Below are 16,566 nucleotides of genomic sequence, written 5' to 3'. Positions count from 1 at the left end.
CACACATAAGAACAGCGGGTGGTCAATTGCTGCTCCCTACTGAAAGATGCACAGCAAGAATCAGCATAGGCGATTCTTCTTTCGTCGCGACTTTCATCGTTCTCCCAGAGTGCTGCAAAAATTTAATTATAGGAATGAACTTTCTCAGGCAGTATGGCACAATAATCAACATTCCAGACCATGTGGTTTTGTTTTACGAGAGTGCTCGTCTGACTGATTCTTCATCACCAGAGTACAAATTCTTTCGTCTCAAAGACCACAATATAGTCGTGCCCCCGCGATCATGTATCCTCGTTTCAGTAGCATGTGACGTACCGTTCGACGGTGAAGGAGTCGCCGACCAACTAACCTCGCTGCTTTTCACTGACGGGATTTCAGTAGCACGAGGATTAGTCAATGTCACCGACGGCCGAACGGACTTGCTGTTGACCCGTTTCGCCTCCGAGCGACGGCACCTTCCAAAAGGCACAACTTTGGCATATTTTGACGAGATCGTAATGTTTGTGAATGCTTTTTAGCACTCGAAACAACACCTACACAAGACCCACAAGACCTAGCACCTAACCTTTACAACAGCCCTACTTTTACTCAGAACAGCGGGAACGCCTGCTTGTGCTGCTAGCCGAGCTCCATGACTGTTTTGCGTCGACCTCGAAAGTTGGCCGGACGTCCTTGACCAAGCACCGAATATCACAGAGGATACGGCTAGACCAATCCATCAAAATCCGTACCATGTGGCTTCAAAAGAACGAGAAGGGATAGAACAGCAGGTAACCAAAATGCTTGAAGACGACGTCATTCAACCGTCGAAAAGCCCTTGGGCATCACTTGTTGTTCTAGTCAAGAAGAAAGACGGCAGCCTGCGTTGTTGTGTGGACTATCAAAAGCTGAATCAGGTTACAAAAAAAGACGTCTACCCGCTTTCCCGCATAGATAATTTGATTGACAGGCTTCGAAACGCACGTTACTTCTCTTCCATGGACATAAAAAGCGAATATTAGCAAAGTGAAGTCGACCCCAGGGATCGTGAAAAAGCCGCTTTCGTGACACCGGACGGACTATACGAATTTAAAGTCTTGCCATTTTGCTTGTGCTCCGCGCTTGCTACTTTCCAGCGTCTCATGGATACCATTCTCTCTGGGCTTAAATAGAGAACCTGCCTAGTATACCTTGACGACGTCATTGTGTTTTCTACAACGCTTGACGAACACCTTGAATGATTGTAAATTGTCTTGCAGGGCATACGATCCGCAGGCCTGATGCTCAACATGGAGAAATGTCACTTCTGCTTTGAGGAACTACAGTTTCTTGGCCATGTTGTTAGTTATGCAGGAGTTCGTCCAGAACCCGAGAAAGTTGCCGCCATCGCACAGTTTCCAACACCATCAGAAAAAAAGGCAGTCAGACATTTTCTGGGTCTCTGTGCATATTATCGACGGTTTATTCCAGATTTTGCGCATTGCTTCACCTTTAACTCGTCTCACGAGAGATGTCGTTGCATTGGTTTGGGGTGACTTACAGAAAGCTGCTTTTAATGACTTGCGGCAACGTCTACACACAACCCTCGTGCTTGCCCATTTTGATGCGACAGCCCCTACAGTGCTCCATACTGACGCCAGCAATGTTGGCCTCGAAGCTGTGCTTGTGCAGCGCCAGGATGACGAGAAAAAAGCGATCGCTTATGCAAGCAGAACTCTGTCACCCACAGAAGCAAATTACTCAACCACTGAAACGAAAAGCCTCGCCGTGGAGTGGGCAGTTATGAAATTTTGCCCATACTTGTGCGGCTGCCCATTCAAGGTTATCAGTGACCACCATTCGTTGTGTTGGTTAACAAGTCAGAAAGATCCTTCCGGGCGATTGGCACGCTGGAGCCTTAGATTACCGGAATTCAATATAACGATGGTGTATAAGTCGGGAAAACGACACACGGACGCCGACTGCCTGTCTCAATCACCAATAGAGTCGACTGCTTCTTTTGATGAAGAGACAGCATTCCTCGAAATGCTCGACTACGTCAACCATCGCAGATCACTAGCACGACGATCCTGAGCTACTTGGCTTGATTAATTATTTAGAAGGACGAAGCCAGAATGCGCCCAAAGCCTTTGCAAGAGGACTATCATCATTGTGTCTGCAAAACAATGTCCTTCACAAAATAAACTTCTCGTCAGACGGGTCCACCTACCCGCTTGTCGTTCCTACCACTTTTCGTTCTGAAGTATTGCAAGAGTGCCACAACGAGGTCACATCTGGACATTTAGGCTACACGCGCACACTAGGCAGTGTTCGTGGGAGGTATTACTAGCCTAGACTCATCGCTGTCGAGAAGCATCATGTTCAGACCTGCCTCGATTGCCAGCGGCGCAAGTTACCTCCAAAGAAACCAGCCGGTTTGCTACACCCTGTCCACATCCTGACAACGCCATTTGACCAGATCGATATGGACCTTTTGGGCCCACGTCCCACCTCTAGTGTTGGTAACCGCTGGGTTATAGAGGCGACCGACTAACTTACTCTCTACGCCGAGACAAAAGCCATCCAGAGAAGCACAGCAGAGGAGGTGGCCCGATTCTTTATAGAGAACATTGTGCTGAGACTCGGTGCACCCTTGATCGTTATAACAGATCGCGGAACTGCATTCACGGCCGGGCTTTTAGATCAGGTGTTGGTGCTCAGCGGTACTATTCATCGCAAGTCGACAGCTTACCATCCAGAAACCAAAGGGTTGACCGAGCGGCTTAACAAAACTCTGCAAGACATGCTTTCAATGTATGTGGACATCGAACACAAAATCTGGAACGAGATTCTCCCTTACATAACGTTTGCATACAATACTGCTAAACAAGAAACCACACGGATGACCCCATTCAGCCTTGTTCACAGACGAGACGTAAGGACGATGTTGGACGCAATGCTGCCACACGAATGCGATGACAACGAAGTGAGTGCTGACGCATTTACTCAACGCGCAGAGGAAGCCAGGCAGCTCGCACGTCTGCAAATGTACCAACAGCAAGAGTACAATGCAGGTCGCTATAACCTACGTCTTACACCTGTAACGTACGAAACCGGGGACAGGGTATGGGTGTGGACGCCTGTACGAAGACGGGCACTATTCAAAAAGTTGTTCAGATGATACTTCGGACCTTATCAAGTTCTGCGACGACTAAGTGACGTTACTTACGAAGTCGTCCCGAATAGCCCAAACTGTACAAGACGTCGCTAGCACCGACCTGAACTTGTGCACGTAGTGCGCATTAAGCCATACGTCAGCGAGTGACTCTGCGGGGCACCGTTGCTTATGAAACACGCAAGGTGGCGGAAGGGTTAAAAAAGGGAAAGAAGGCAACCACCCGTTTATGGCACGAAGTCACAAGGAAATTCATACGGATTTCTCAGAAAAAAAGTCTCTTAATTGCCGAAATTCGTCCTGGTCGGGGGATTCGAACCCAGCACCAATTATTATCCGGGGCGGTCGCTCTGCCAATTGAGCTAACCAAGAAGCTTGCAATTGACAGCGCGAGGGCGAATTCATAACTCTTTCGCCACCTTGTGTGTTTTCAGAACTCAGATGCAAAATTTGTGTCCATATGCTTCGAGTTGTTGATGAATTTGCCCTCGCGCTGTCAATTGCTAGCTTCCTGGTTAGCTAAATTGGCAGAGCGACCGCCCCGGATGGGCGTTGGTCCTAGCTTCGAACCCCAGACCAAGAAGAATTTTTTGGCACCTAAGAGGCTTTTTTTCACAAAGCACAAAGGCACAAGGAAATCCATATGACTTTCCTTGTGCCTCTGTGCTATAAATGGGTGGTTGTCTTCTTTCCCTTTCTTTTGGTACATAGTTTTGAAAAATAACGAACCCAGCTTTCAAACACAAGACAGGCACACAAGAATAGAAGTAGTGACAACCACAGACACTGTGAGCTAGCAACAGTTTAATGAGAAAACATCTACTCAATAAGGAAACCCTAGACACACGTGTGCCTGATATGATATCTTAGGGGAGAGAATGGTGGGAATGTGACAAACGAAAAAGCACCCGTGTTGTCCTCTTTGCTTTCCTTGCCTCGCCTTTTGTTTCACTTTTCTTCTAGCACTTTCGTGCTCGTGCTGCAGCCCTTATTACCATGAAAAAGCACAACTAAAATGTGCATGCGCCTTAAAAAACCGTGCCCATAAAAACGCAAACTGACTCACTCGAACTCAGAATCACTAAATTTTTTTTTTAGCCGGACTAGCATAAACTCACCAAAATGCTATACAACAGAACTCAATTATATGCATACTCGCAGCCCGATCTGAACCTGTTGAGTTGATTACTCATGAGTTTGCTGACCTAGCTATGATACAAAGTGTCCCAAAAGGTTATTTTTATGTCAAATTGAGTTGCAATAAAGTTGAGGTCCATTTAAGTTACAGTACATAGGAAGCATAGCATTATGATATATGCACATATAACCACGAAACAAGAACATACAAAAATATGAGACAGTATATGAAGCAACAGATGTTTCAGTGATTAAACATTAGGTTCACAGAACACCATAGCTCTCTGAAGGGTATTCACATTCACACCCACATTCATGTTATCATAGATGTGGGTGTGAACTTGTTGTTTTGGATGTCCCAATTGTTTTCAGGCATAATAACAAGCTAACATAAAAAATTGAGAAGCCTTCGTAATCAAAATAAAAGACAAGTCGTGTTTCAGCCAACCTTCACTCAATCTATCAGATAGCGACTACAATCTATATTGAAGATCTGGTGCCATACTCAGATTTGTACAATGATTTTCAAGTGTCTGTGCCACTGCTTGCCAAGCTATCGGTGGTTTCTTTTTAAATGCGAAGCATTTCTTAGCGAACTTTGGTGACTTTGAGCATATCTATCTATCTTTCTAGCCGCTTATGTTTGGGTGCTCTCGTGGGCACCCTCTTAACTTGGCGTGAACCAAAATTAGCATGGGAAGGTAAGATGCTTTGACTAATGGGACGCGCTAGTCAAAACATGAATAATGTCACAATCCCATCGCGTACGTCGTCGAACACTTCCCGCCAGACAGTGGCACACATCCATGGGGGGGTATGTGCCACTGCTATGCAGGTAAGTGCCACAGGTGATTGACACTTAGTATATACCCAGGAACGACGAGAAAACACATGGGCAATTTTAAGGCGTGAGAAGAAATACCCAACATCGGTAGCGTCGACCCGTCGAATGCAAAGAATAAATGCCAGGGTCCCAGCTGGAATCGAACCCAAGCATTCTGCGTGGCAGTGAAGCATCTTACCACAGAGCTACGCCACGTCTCGGAACTTCTTTTCAAATAGACACTAATCTTCGTGAAACGTCAATAGTGGTTGCAGTACTGTCTACCGAATTTTATAAACATCACATATGTAATCCAATGATACAGCCATCACGTCGGGTTAACGTCCGTTGTGGTTAGTTTCCTTGTGTTAAAGATGATTTATATAGCAGCGTCCAGGGCCAGCATCCCCGGGAGTATCAGTGCTTCATATCAGCTTCTTGTGTTGCTAATAGACATTTTCTAGTTGGCATCGTTGCGCAAGTGCAAATAACTGATTATATACACATCTGCAACTCTTCAACATATCTCTGTGCGTGCAACATTTGTACATATATTAATATCTGTTTATGATGAGTCACTCGATAAGAAAATTGCAACACGGTCACCTTCCTTCTGCATGCTTTGCTTAACGTCGATTCCCAGGTACTTGGAATCTGCCAATTTTTATTTCCTTTTTTGTGATATATTCACTTTGTAGACATTGCTGTCCCCACTGTGCCGTCATATTGTCATGACCTACAAATTGCAGCATTGAAAAAAAGTAGTGCACAAGACTGCACTCATTCAAGCATGACATTGACAGTATATGAGCCTACGAAGCCACCTGGGTCGACCACATTGCACAAAGTGGCATTACTTTTAAAGCTGAATTAGGAATTTAATGGGCCAATTTCAGCTTCATACCTGCACACAGTACAATGCATATTTATGTAAATTAAACAAATATTTATGTACACTGACAATAGAAATGTTCTGCTAACATTCAGATTCGCCCCTGAAAAAAGAATCGTGAATAGGGATAGCAGTACATTTGCTTTTTACTATAATAAGCTTACTATAATGCAGTTCAAGTTTACAGTAAAATACCTTTTAGGGTAGTAAGTCCTGCGCTAGCTCACATATTTAGTTTGGAAATTGTGTTCATAGTGTTTCCATACTGTCTGAAGAAAAATAGGACAATGTCTTGTGCCATCTTGTTATCAGTGTGAAAGTTCTCATATTTCTCACCCTCCTCCAATACCCAATGAGAAATGAAGCTTCATTCATTAATTCATTCCTTCATAATTTAAGGTTGTAGTGATGTAAAAAAATGCTGCAAATTACAGAACAATAATAATTATTGCCATTTTCTAGAAAAGACAGGAAAAAATAATGTTTTTGTCATATGCAAAATTAAATTTTTTTTATATATAAGAAACATAAGTAACCAATACACAGTTCAGACTTCGGAAAGGCACATCACTTGAAACAGTTTCACTAGAGAAGTAATAAATATCACAAAATTCATTTACAGCAGGCCTTCTTGTAGATACATCTCTACTTATCTTTTTATTCATTGTTTTCATCACTTGTACAGCTTTTTTTATTGTTTTATTTTTGGCAAGGTCTCATGATGGTCATGAAGCGTTACTGCACAATCTTTGCTGACATGAAAGACGTGTCAGTGTATTTATCATTGGTTTTGATGACATATTATGTCAGCAACTTGAGTGCACTTATTTTGGCAATTACACATAATCTTTTTTCTTCTTGCTTATATAAAGTGGTGTCCTGCAAAGGAGCATACTCATATGAATTATCTTACTAGCATATTGTTATTAGCATTAACAACACAGTTCATTATGGAAACTAACTAGAACTTTGTGATGTATGCACATGGTGCAAGTGTGCTCATTTCTGGCTCAGATTCAAGTGAATCAATAACATTGTTTAACATCTTATTTGCTTGTGCAATGTTTTTAAAAATCAAAATCAATCCAGATCGATCATGAATTTATACAAACAGGGCAACAAGCGAATGTAGTCAAGATGACACATACATGTGCGAAGAGCTGTTTTTTATTGCATCTTCACCTGTTGTACTAGTGACAGACGAGCTGTGCAGAAAAAAACAACAAAAATGCCATTTTAGAAGAGATCACTGCGACTGCTTGCTGTCGTACATTTGAAAGGCAGTTTAACTTGCCATGATGTACGATATCTTCAATCACTACATGATTCTGCTATTGTACTTTCACAGGTACCTGTAATAATGTATTTTTGTTTGGCTACCTGCTTTGCTAGGGTTCTCTGGATCAGTCAAGCTGCTAATAGCAGACTTCAGCCAGTAGACAGCTCCAAAAAGTGTACATACTTTCATTTTTTTTCTGAGAAATAAAAAGTTGGATTGAATTGAAAACTAAGCCAATTTTCTCCCGAATCCATTTGAGCATGCACAGGTGTTACTGAATGAGCACTCGCTGTCAGAATGCTGAAGGGATGAGGAGCACCAACAATATGAAGTATCGTCATTATTATATTATTTCATTTTACCCTCAAGGTACACAGTACATTACAGAGTGGAGGGGCTATCATATATGCCTGTATTAGTCGAATAACAGGCAAAAAATATTCTAATAGAACTTGATAAGGGTTACATAACATACGAGTAGTACATAAGCTAATAAGCACCTAAGTACATTAAAGGGAGCCAAACAATTTTTCACGTGTTAGTAAAGCACAATTTCAGAATCTTGAAAAGACCACTCGCATCATAACATGATGCTCAGCAAGGGAAAAAACATGGGAAAAGAAAATGCAGGTGGAGACGCAACCTTGAGATTCCTGCACCAAAGACCACGACGTCATAGATTTTGAAGGCATCTACAGTGTCCTACGTAGTTTCTAATAAAAATGAAGTACATTGTCACCTGTGGGTTCCATAAACCTAGCACACGAATTTCCAGAAAACTTCCTTGAGGTAATGTCGCAAAAATAGGAAAAGTGCATCTCAAATTTTTTAAGACACATGCAGAGTATTCAGCGCGAAATTTTAGAATGAAACTTCAACCTTAGTTTTATCTGCTAATAATGAACTTATGATAGTGAAACATATGAGGTTAGAGTTCTCTGAGTATAGTTTGTCAATAACCAAGTCATTGTTTCTCTTTCATGTCCCACACAGTAAATATACAACGCGAGTCGCAGTAGTACAATAAAAAGAGAAAATTTCACAAAGGCTATATCTAGGTGATTAATCACAATTTTAAAATGTATAAGGTCATGAATGTTTGTCATAGAGTCAGGAAGCTGGATGCATTCTCTAGCAGTCTTGGACAAAAATGTCAATGAATGGGTAATATATTTTGTGTTACTCTTGGGCACCTGAATCTGCTGACAGTGGTCGAGATGCGCTGAATGAAAGATGGGGCATGTATAACAGTGATAGTAATTGTGATGGCAAATCTTATGTCTTGTAGCAATCAGATTTTACTACTCCATACCATATCATTACAATATTGCTATGCCTCCATAGCTGTGAGAATACGATCTCAAACACTAGGTGCACACGAAGCCACCAGTCATCTTAGCAGCTTCCACTTGAATGCTGCAGATGATGCCCGACATGAGATCCCTGATCTAGAGGAGGCACACGCTCTGCTCTTGCCTGGCCGTAGTATGTGTGGGCTCAATGACGTGACCTTCAACATTCCATGTGTGAGAGGAGTAAAGCTTGGTATAGTGGCTCAAAAGAGACTAAGCCTAAGTTCCACCAGCCACAGGGTGATACAACATTGATAGTAAGTGGAGCGTATGTGACAGTACTGTAAGCTAAATTGAAAAATTTGTCCCCCTACATACCTCAGGAACTCAAATGACAAATCTTCCCAATACAGGACCTTTATTCTGCTATCGAAAGCATGGATCATCACTGTCAGCTTTGGAAAATCAAAGGGGCTCCTGATACCACGGGTGGGTACTCCCTGCCTATTCCAACGTGGGACCGACCTGCAGGGGGTCGGGATAACACCCAGTTCTCCTTTCTTGGTGCTCAATGAAGTTATTTATCTATGTATTTTCTCTAAAAGCCTGATCATATCAGCTTTCTAGTAGATCATCTTCCAAAGTTAACATATTGGGTGAAGCGATATGGGTGACTTTTAACCTCTAAAGTTTTTTGTCATTGGCTTTCAGTATGTAGCCAAGTAATTGAAGTGTGAGTACTGCTGTTAGCTCTTTGTATCCCATGGCCACTCGAGTTGTGCAAATTAATTCTTTTCTGTATGTATAATAACAACAGACAAAAGAAGGAATAACCCGAAAGCAGAAAAGCGTAGCATTATTTCTAGAAGAAAAGAAGTGACTACATATGTGGGTGCTGGAATCACTAATTATACCAGGTCAATGATCTTACTTCATCGTACAACAAGTCTTCGCTTGCTCACACCTCTGTTTTGATGCATTAATCATGACAATCACCACCATATATAAAAATTGGTGGATCCTTAAGCTTTGCCTCTAAGAGATGAAGGTGACAGCGATATTCCATCCTTAGTGCTTACTTCAAACACTTAAGGCATAAAATCTCTCCGAACTTGCTATGCACCCAATACGTGGCCTTAAGGGAATAAGCACCATGCTTTGATCATATCCATATGCTTTATTCATATCCATCATCCTCACCATTCAAGTCATTTTTGCTTGCCCACAGCTCTGCTTCAATGGGAATATGATAATCATTATTATTACTGATTATCACTAATAATGTGTTCATCATTATGATTTAATTGAGCACTCTCATCCCAATCAGCAACATCTTTCAAGAGGCCTTTGCTTGCCAGTAGCTTTGCATCAACATGTTCATCATCGGAGCTCTCTAAATCAGAACATTCGATTGCTTTCACTAGGCAACCCAAAATTTTGGCATATATGCATGTCTTCATCACTTAGCCCACTCCTAAGGAAGGGACCAAATGTCTGGTGAGTTCTTAATTTTAAAATTAGAAAATATAGAATAAAAGTGGCTGTAGAGCCGGTTTTATTAATCTCGAATAAAGCAAATCAATTCGAAACACAACTTATAAAAGACACATTTAGCCCTGTTTCAGATAAACTTTTCTGCACAGCTACATGTTAGTGAAGACTCTCCTACTACCAGGTGGCATTCTGTAAATGTCGCTCAAGAATTCTGGATGCCTGGCATTCACAAATGTGGATGCTGGAGGGACCACTCAACTTAACAAGAAACTTTGGTTTGCTAATAATGTAACAAAAGCTATGCAAAAACTCATTATACCCTTTCTTTTCTGGAATGAAGCCAAAAATTCAAGAACTCTTAGTCATTTAAGGACATTTAAGGTAAAAAATGTAGGCATACATCTTGCCGGGTGACTTTCGAAGTATGCCATTGTTCTGTGTATACTTATTGCTTTTTGTAAACAGCAGTTGTCACATGGAGATGTTTTCACTAAATGCTGTAGTAATATGACAACATTCCAAATAAATATTTAAAACAATGCGCTCACTAACCTAATGTCACTTTACTAATATGTTTTGCCCCATATTTGGACGTTGGGATACAAAGAGCTGACATGCGTTCATCGAAACACCATACTTCATTGCTTGACACAATATTCTTGTGTTTACACCTACTGTACAGCCGTCAGCAAGCTTGACACGAACCCTCCGATGCGTGATGTAAACTAATTTGACTGATGCCAGCCGCAAAGCACTAAGTGCTGTTGTCAAGGTTATACTTTGGTATGCTTGGATAGTATGTTGGCATGTGTGGGTAACATCTGGGCAACTGAACCTAAAGCGTCAGTCAAACTGTTTCAGGACACATTCGTGTTTACTTTGCTGACGACTGTACATCAAGTGACTGCCAACATAAGGAAGGGGGGCTGCTCATTCTCCCGAAACCTGTACTTTATTCTGAACAGCTTGAAGGCAATGGTAAACATTCACATGACGTGTACAGAATAAAGTATTACACCACCTATATGTCGTGCATCATCATCCTTACTTCACTGTACCTTGGCCCAGTAATTGAGCTAGTATAAAGCTCTTGACATTCATGTCGGTAGAGCCAAGGCCCATTGAATTTGAAATGGTCACAGAATGTGTCTCTCTGTTGTTGCATCTGTCCTTGCCAACAGTACAATAGCAGTAAAAATTCCGAGCCTATCACCCTCTCTATCACTGATGAAAATGCACAGCTACGCAACATTACCAGCCATGTCATGACATGCCCCCCACCCACAACGCTCTTTTTTCTTAAGGAAGTCTGTCAACTAGAATGACGCCTTTCCGTGGCCTGTTAAAATGTCATAACACCTCATCGTATAATATAAAAACAAAGAGAACAAAGCTTCTAGTTAGAATTGTTGATTTTCAGCACATTAGGAAGCCTAAAAAATTGGTAGGAAAGTTCGTCAAGACTGCCCTCCAGTGCTCCTAACTGCGTTGACAGGCAGACACGAGAGGCCCAGAACGAAAGTCATTTTATTGTTGTAGCGTCTTCTCTTTTATAGTGATGCTGGCCTCAGGGTTGTTAGACCAGCTACACAACTTCGATACACCTCCATTCCTGTGAAGGAACACAGAAAGAAAATAATGTGAACATAAAGAATTTGCTAAAAGCTCTTTTCCTAGTCGAGATGAGAAGGCCTGTTATGACCGTCATCAGCATTGAAATTCTTTTGGCAGCTGTGAACCCGATCAAAAGTTCTAGATGCAGTTCAAGGAAGGGTGGGCAGTAGAGACGGGCTGATTTCCTCTCCGTCAAGCGTAAACAAGGGTGTCATCAAATTGGTTTGGCGCTAAGAAAACCCACAAGAAGGGAAAGACCATTGTGACCTCGACTCCATACAAGGCTTTCTGGGCAAACAAGGAGGTGATGGGGCCATTTACAAAGCCACCATGGTATTTGCTGTTTGGGGTGGGAGCTAAAACTAAACCAGCTACACCTGCACCTTTGGAGGAAAGCGAAGTTCCAGAAATTTGCAAGTGTTAAGAAGTAACTCCTAGCAAATGACAAAGAATTAGTCAACACACCTCATTCCCTCTCTCCATAGTATCTGCTGCATGGGTGGCATGTGTGAAAATAAACCTGTCAGGCTGCTACATTGTTCTATCTGAACAAAGACAGGCAAGATTGGCATGTGTCCCAAGGAGCCGGTTTTTTCGAACATCAACCCCTTGTTGGGAGAGTTCTTGGAACACAGGTCGGCTAGGATCATCGAACATGCACAAATTCTCGGTGCTGTGTGCAAAACCTTGGTGTTGTGAGTTCGTATCCATATTTGGGCATAGTTGGCTGTGCCCCCTCCACATGTATTGTGTGGTGTTTCCCCCCGCCTTCGTGAATGGAGCGTCGTATTGGCTGAAGATGCGGAAAATGCGCCCAGTGTTGGCAAAGTGGCGATATATAAATGGAGGACCTTTGTATAATTTTAGGTCTTAAAGGAGCTTTTACTAACTTGATCACAAGACCACCTTATGTTGGCTTCTCAGTTCCTAACCATGTAAATAATTCTTTGTCATTTTTTACGAGCACCTGATCTGATATGTAGGACGATGGCTCCTACAACAGGAGTCCACTACCAAAAATGAGACCTGGCTGCTGAACCCGGAGTCGCAACAGGCTTCTTTCTAGACCTTGCACTACGACAAACACCAGTCTCTTTGCTGACGGACAGCTGGTCGTCCTCAACTTCTAAGCCTAGGGGTCCTGTTGCAATGGGGAGTTCCAAAGTAGTCCCTGACGTCTGATCGGTTTTTGAGATGGGTGATATGGATGATGGAGCGGCTGGCTTTGGTCTTGATGATAATTTAGAGTGGCCACTGTCTTGTCACCATCTACTTTGTGGCTCGCTCGAAAATAGACGCACATTTTCCTGCTGCGCTGCTGCGACATCATCCCAGCCATCATCATATCTACTATGACATTTGCTGAAATCCTCTTGGGCCTTTAGCAAGTGTTGGCGATTTCGACAAAGGTGGCTTCCATCTTCCAAGCGGACTTGACAGGATTGAGGTGCGAGCATTTTTTTCTACACAAGCTTTCGTAGTCCAGCTGTTCGGCACTGGGGCCGATAGCTTAGAGACTCGAAGAGCCGAGCTCTCTTCTTTGACACATAAGTCTACTGCTGGCGACGCGCCACAGGGCTTTTTTTATAGGCACCGGGTGAATCTTTTGAGTAACCAAATGTCCAACCAGAAGCGCCGCTGGCCTTGATGTCAGAATCCTCCCATGGGGCCCGCCGCTGCGCATGGTTGCACCAAGGACGAGGGATGTTGCCACACACTGCGTGAGACTCACCAGACTCGAAGGCGCCGATTGCTGCGCGTGGTTGCAGCCAAGGACGAGTGACGTTCCCATGCATTGCGTAAGACTCACAAGACTGGAAGGCGCCGATAGCTTCAACGGGCTCGCGGGCTGAGGGAGCTTGCAATGTGTTGTGTGACAGACCGCCGCCGCCGCTTGATAACGTCTCTGAGTTGATCGCGTCAGGTGGGCTCGATTGCTGGCCTTTACACAGATTGCCTTTTGCAAAGGCATTGACGTTCAGTGTAGACACGCAGGCGTAACAGGGAGCCGTTCATCAAATCCCGACGCGCAGCCACCTGTTACGACACCAGTGCACCGCTTCAGTCGGCGGTTGCCAGGTCTCTTTCCTGAGCTGACCTCCTTGGACGAACATTATACCAGGCATTACGCACATCTGCCAATGGCCTCCGCCAGCCAGCCACAGGTGGTCCAAGGGATACAAGGCAGCCCCATTTCCAATCCAGCCCAGGTAACACTTCTTCAGCCACTTGTACCTGATCGCTTCAGTGGTGCCCCACATGAAGATGTTGAAGATTGGCTTGAGTATTACAAACACGTTGCCGACATAACCAGTGAAATGCTCAACAGAAGCTCGCCTGCACGTACTTCACTCTCGATGACAGCGCTCACACGTGGCTTGAGAATCGAGAAGGCCATATATTGACATGGATGAGTTTCGTCAGCAGCTGATTGACACCTTTGCTAGCGTCGACCGTCAAGAGCGGGCTAAGCAGTTGCTCGAGATAAGGCTTCAAAAACCTAACGAAACTGTGGCAATGTTTGCTGAAGACTTGACGCGCCTATGTCGTCGGGCTGATCCCAATATGTCCGACGAAAAGAAGTTGCGCTACCTCATGCGCGGCGTGAAAGAACAACTGTTTGCCGAACTTGTGCGCAATGCCCCAACTACCGTGGCCGATTTTATCATAAAAGCCACTGCCATTGAGCGTGCTATGCACCAAAGATCGAGGCAGTATGATCGCTCGTCCACTACCACCCCAATCAATGCCACTCAATGACTCTGAACAATCAGGGCTCCCTACGTGACCTGATCAGAGATATTGTCCGAGAAGAAATTCAGAAGCTTTGGACTCCTACAGTTGATACACCAGTGACCGCCATTGCCGCAGTCGTTCGTGACGAACTTAGTCACACTTTTTCAGCAGCTAATCTCAGTCGCGAGCAGCGTCAAATGAGTTACGCTGACGCTGTCTGCCGTCCACAACCCATCCCGCCTATTACGTCATACTACCAGCCACCTACAGCCGCACCTTCGTCGCAACCTTTGCAGGAGGCTTTCAGACGTCGGTCCATGTCTCCGACGTCTTCATGCCACCAGCCACCACTTGCCGCGCCTTACTCATCGCCACGAGAGGACATAAAACGCCCACAATTTCGCAGAACAGATGCTCGGCGCACTGTCGATCGGCGCCCTCTCTGGTTCAACTGTAGTGGTTCCGGCCATATAGCTCGCTATTGTTGGTACCGCAACACATCGCTTCACCCGTCTCGGCCAGGGTAGGACGGTCGCCGTACCAACGCCGACTACATTGTTCGCCATGACGACCATGGTTTTCGAGGACCTCCAACAACGTGGTCTCTACATCACGAGTCGCTTCCTAATCCCCAGCCCCAGTAAAAAGTCCCCAGTACTGCCGCTACAGAACGACTCAACGCCGACGAATATTAACAACAACGAAATGGTGAGCGCTGACCTCAATGTAATTATCGATGTAGAGCAAGTGGTGGCCTTAGTCGATACGGGTGCTGATTTTTCCATAATAAGTCACAAGCTGGCCGATCTTAGAAAAGTAAAAACGCCATGGACAAGACCACATATAAGAACAGCGGGTGGTCAATTGCTGCTCCCTACTGAAAGATGCACAGCAAGAATCAGCATAAGCGATTCTTCTTTCGTCGCGACTTTCATCGTTCTCCCACAATGCTGCAAAGATTTAATTATAGGAATGGACTTTCTCAGGCAGTATGGCACAATAATCAACATTCCAGACCATGTGGTTTTGTTTTACGAGAGTGCTCGTCTGACTGATTCTTCATCACCAGATTACAAATTCTTTCGTCTCAAAGACCACAATATAGTCGTGCCCCCGCGATCATGTATCCTCGTTTCAGTAGCATGTGACGTACCGTTCGACGGTGAAGGAGTCGCCGACCAACTAACCTCGCTGCTTTTCACTGACGGGATTTCAGTAGCACGAGGATTAGTCAATGTCACCGACGGCCGAACGGACTTGCTGTTGACCCGTTTCGCCTCCGAGCGACGGCACCTTCCAAAAGGCACAACTTTGGCATATTTTGACGAGATCGTAATGTTTGTGACTGCTTTTTAGCACTCGAAGCAACACCTACACAAGACTCACATGACCTAGCACCCAACCTTGATGTCAGCTCTACTTTAATTCAGCAACAGCGGCAGCTTCTGCTTGTGCTGCTAGCCGAGTTCCATGACTGTTTTGCGTCGACCTCGAAAGTTGGCTGGACGTCCTTGACCAAGCACGGAATCATCACAGAGGACACGGCTAGACCAATCCATGAAAATCCGTACCGTGTGGTTTCAAAAGAACGAGAAGCGATAGAACAGCAGGTAACAAAAATCCTTGAAGACGATATCATTCAGCCGTCGAAAAGCCCTTGGGCATCACCTGTTGTTCTAGTCAAGAAGAAGGATGGCAGCCTGCGTCGCAGTGTGGACTATCGAAAGCTAAATCAGGTTACAAAAAAAGACGTGTGCCCGCTTCCCCGCATAGAAGATTCGATCGACAGGCTTCGAAACGCACGTTACTTCTCTTCCATGGACTTAAAGAGCGGATATTGGCAAAGTGAAGTCGACCCCAGGGATCGTGAAAAAAAAAACGCTTTTGTGACACCGGACAGACTGCACGAATTTAAGGTCTTATCATTTGGCTTGTACTCCGCGCCTGCTACTTTCCAGCGTCTCATAGATACCATTCTCTCTGGGCTTAAATAAAGAACCTGCCTAGTATACCTTGACGACGTCATTGTGTTTTCTACATCGTTTGACGAACACCTTGAATGTTTGCAAATGTTCTTGCAGGGCATACGGTCCGCAGGCCAGATGCTCAATCCGGAAAAATGTCACTTCTGCTTTGAGGAACTACAGTTTCTTGGCAATGTCGTCA

The 16,566-nt window shown here is 44.2% G+C and overlaps 1 long non-coding RNA gene across 3 annotated transcripts in view; it reads right to left on the bottom strand.

Moving 5' to 3' along the window:
- The window catches only part of LOC119176395 (uncharacterized), a 50,001-nt gene that overhangs the window by 12,889 nt on the left and 20,546 nt on the right, over nt 1–16,566 (bottom strand). The window contains exon 3 of one of the 3 annotated variants that reach the window (XR_012886958.1): nt 7,134–7,190. The exons of the other annotated variants lie outside the window; for them this stretch is intronic. This is a non-coding gene — a long non-coding RNA (uncharacterized LOC119176395). The remainder of the gene's footprint in view (nt 1–7,133; nt 7,191–16,566) is intronic. 3 annotated transcript variants of the gene reach the window in all.

This window comes from Rhipicephalus microplus, chromosome X (genome assembly GCF_043290135.1).
Source record: "Rhipicephalus microplus isolate Deutch F79 chromosome X, USDA_Rmic, whole genome shotgun sequence".
Taxonomy (NCBI): domain Eukaryota; kingdom Metazoa; phylum Arthropoda; class Arachnida; order Ixodida; family Ixodidae; genus Rhipicephalus; species Rhipicephalus microplus.
This window is presented reverse-complemented; position numbering and strand designations above follow the sequence as displayed.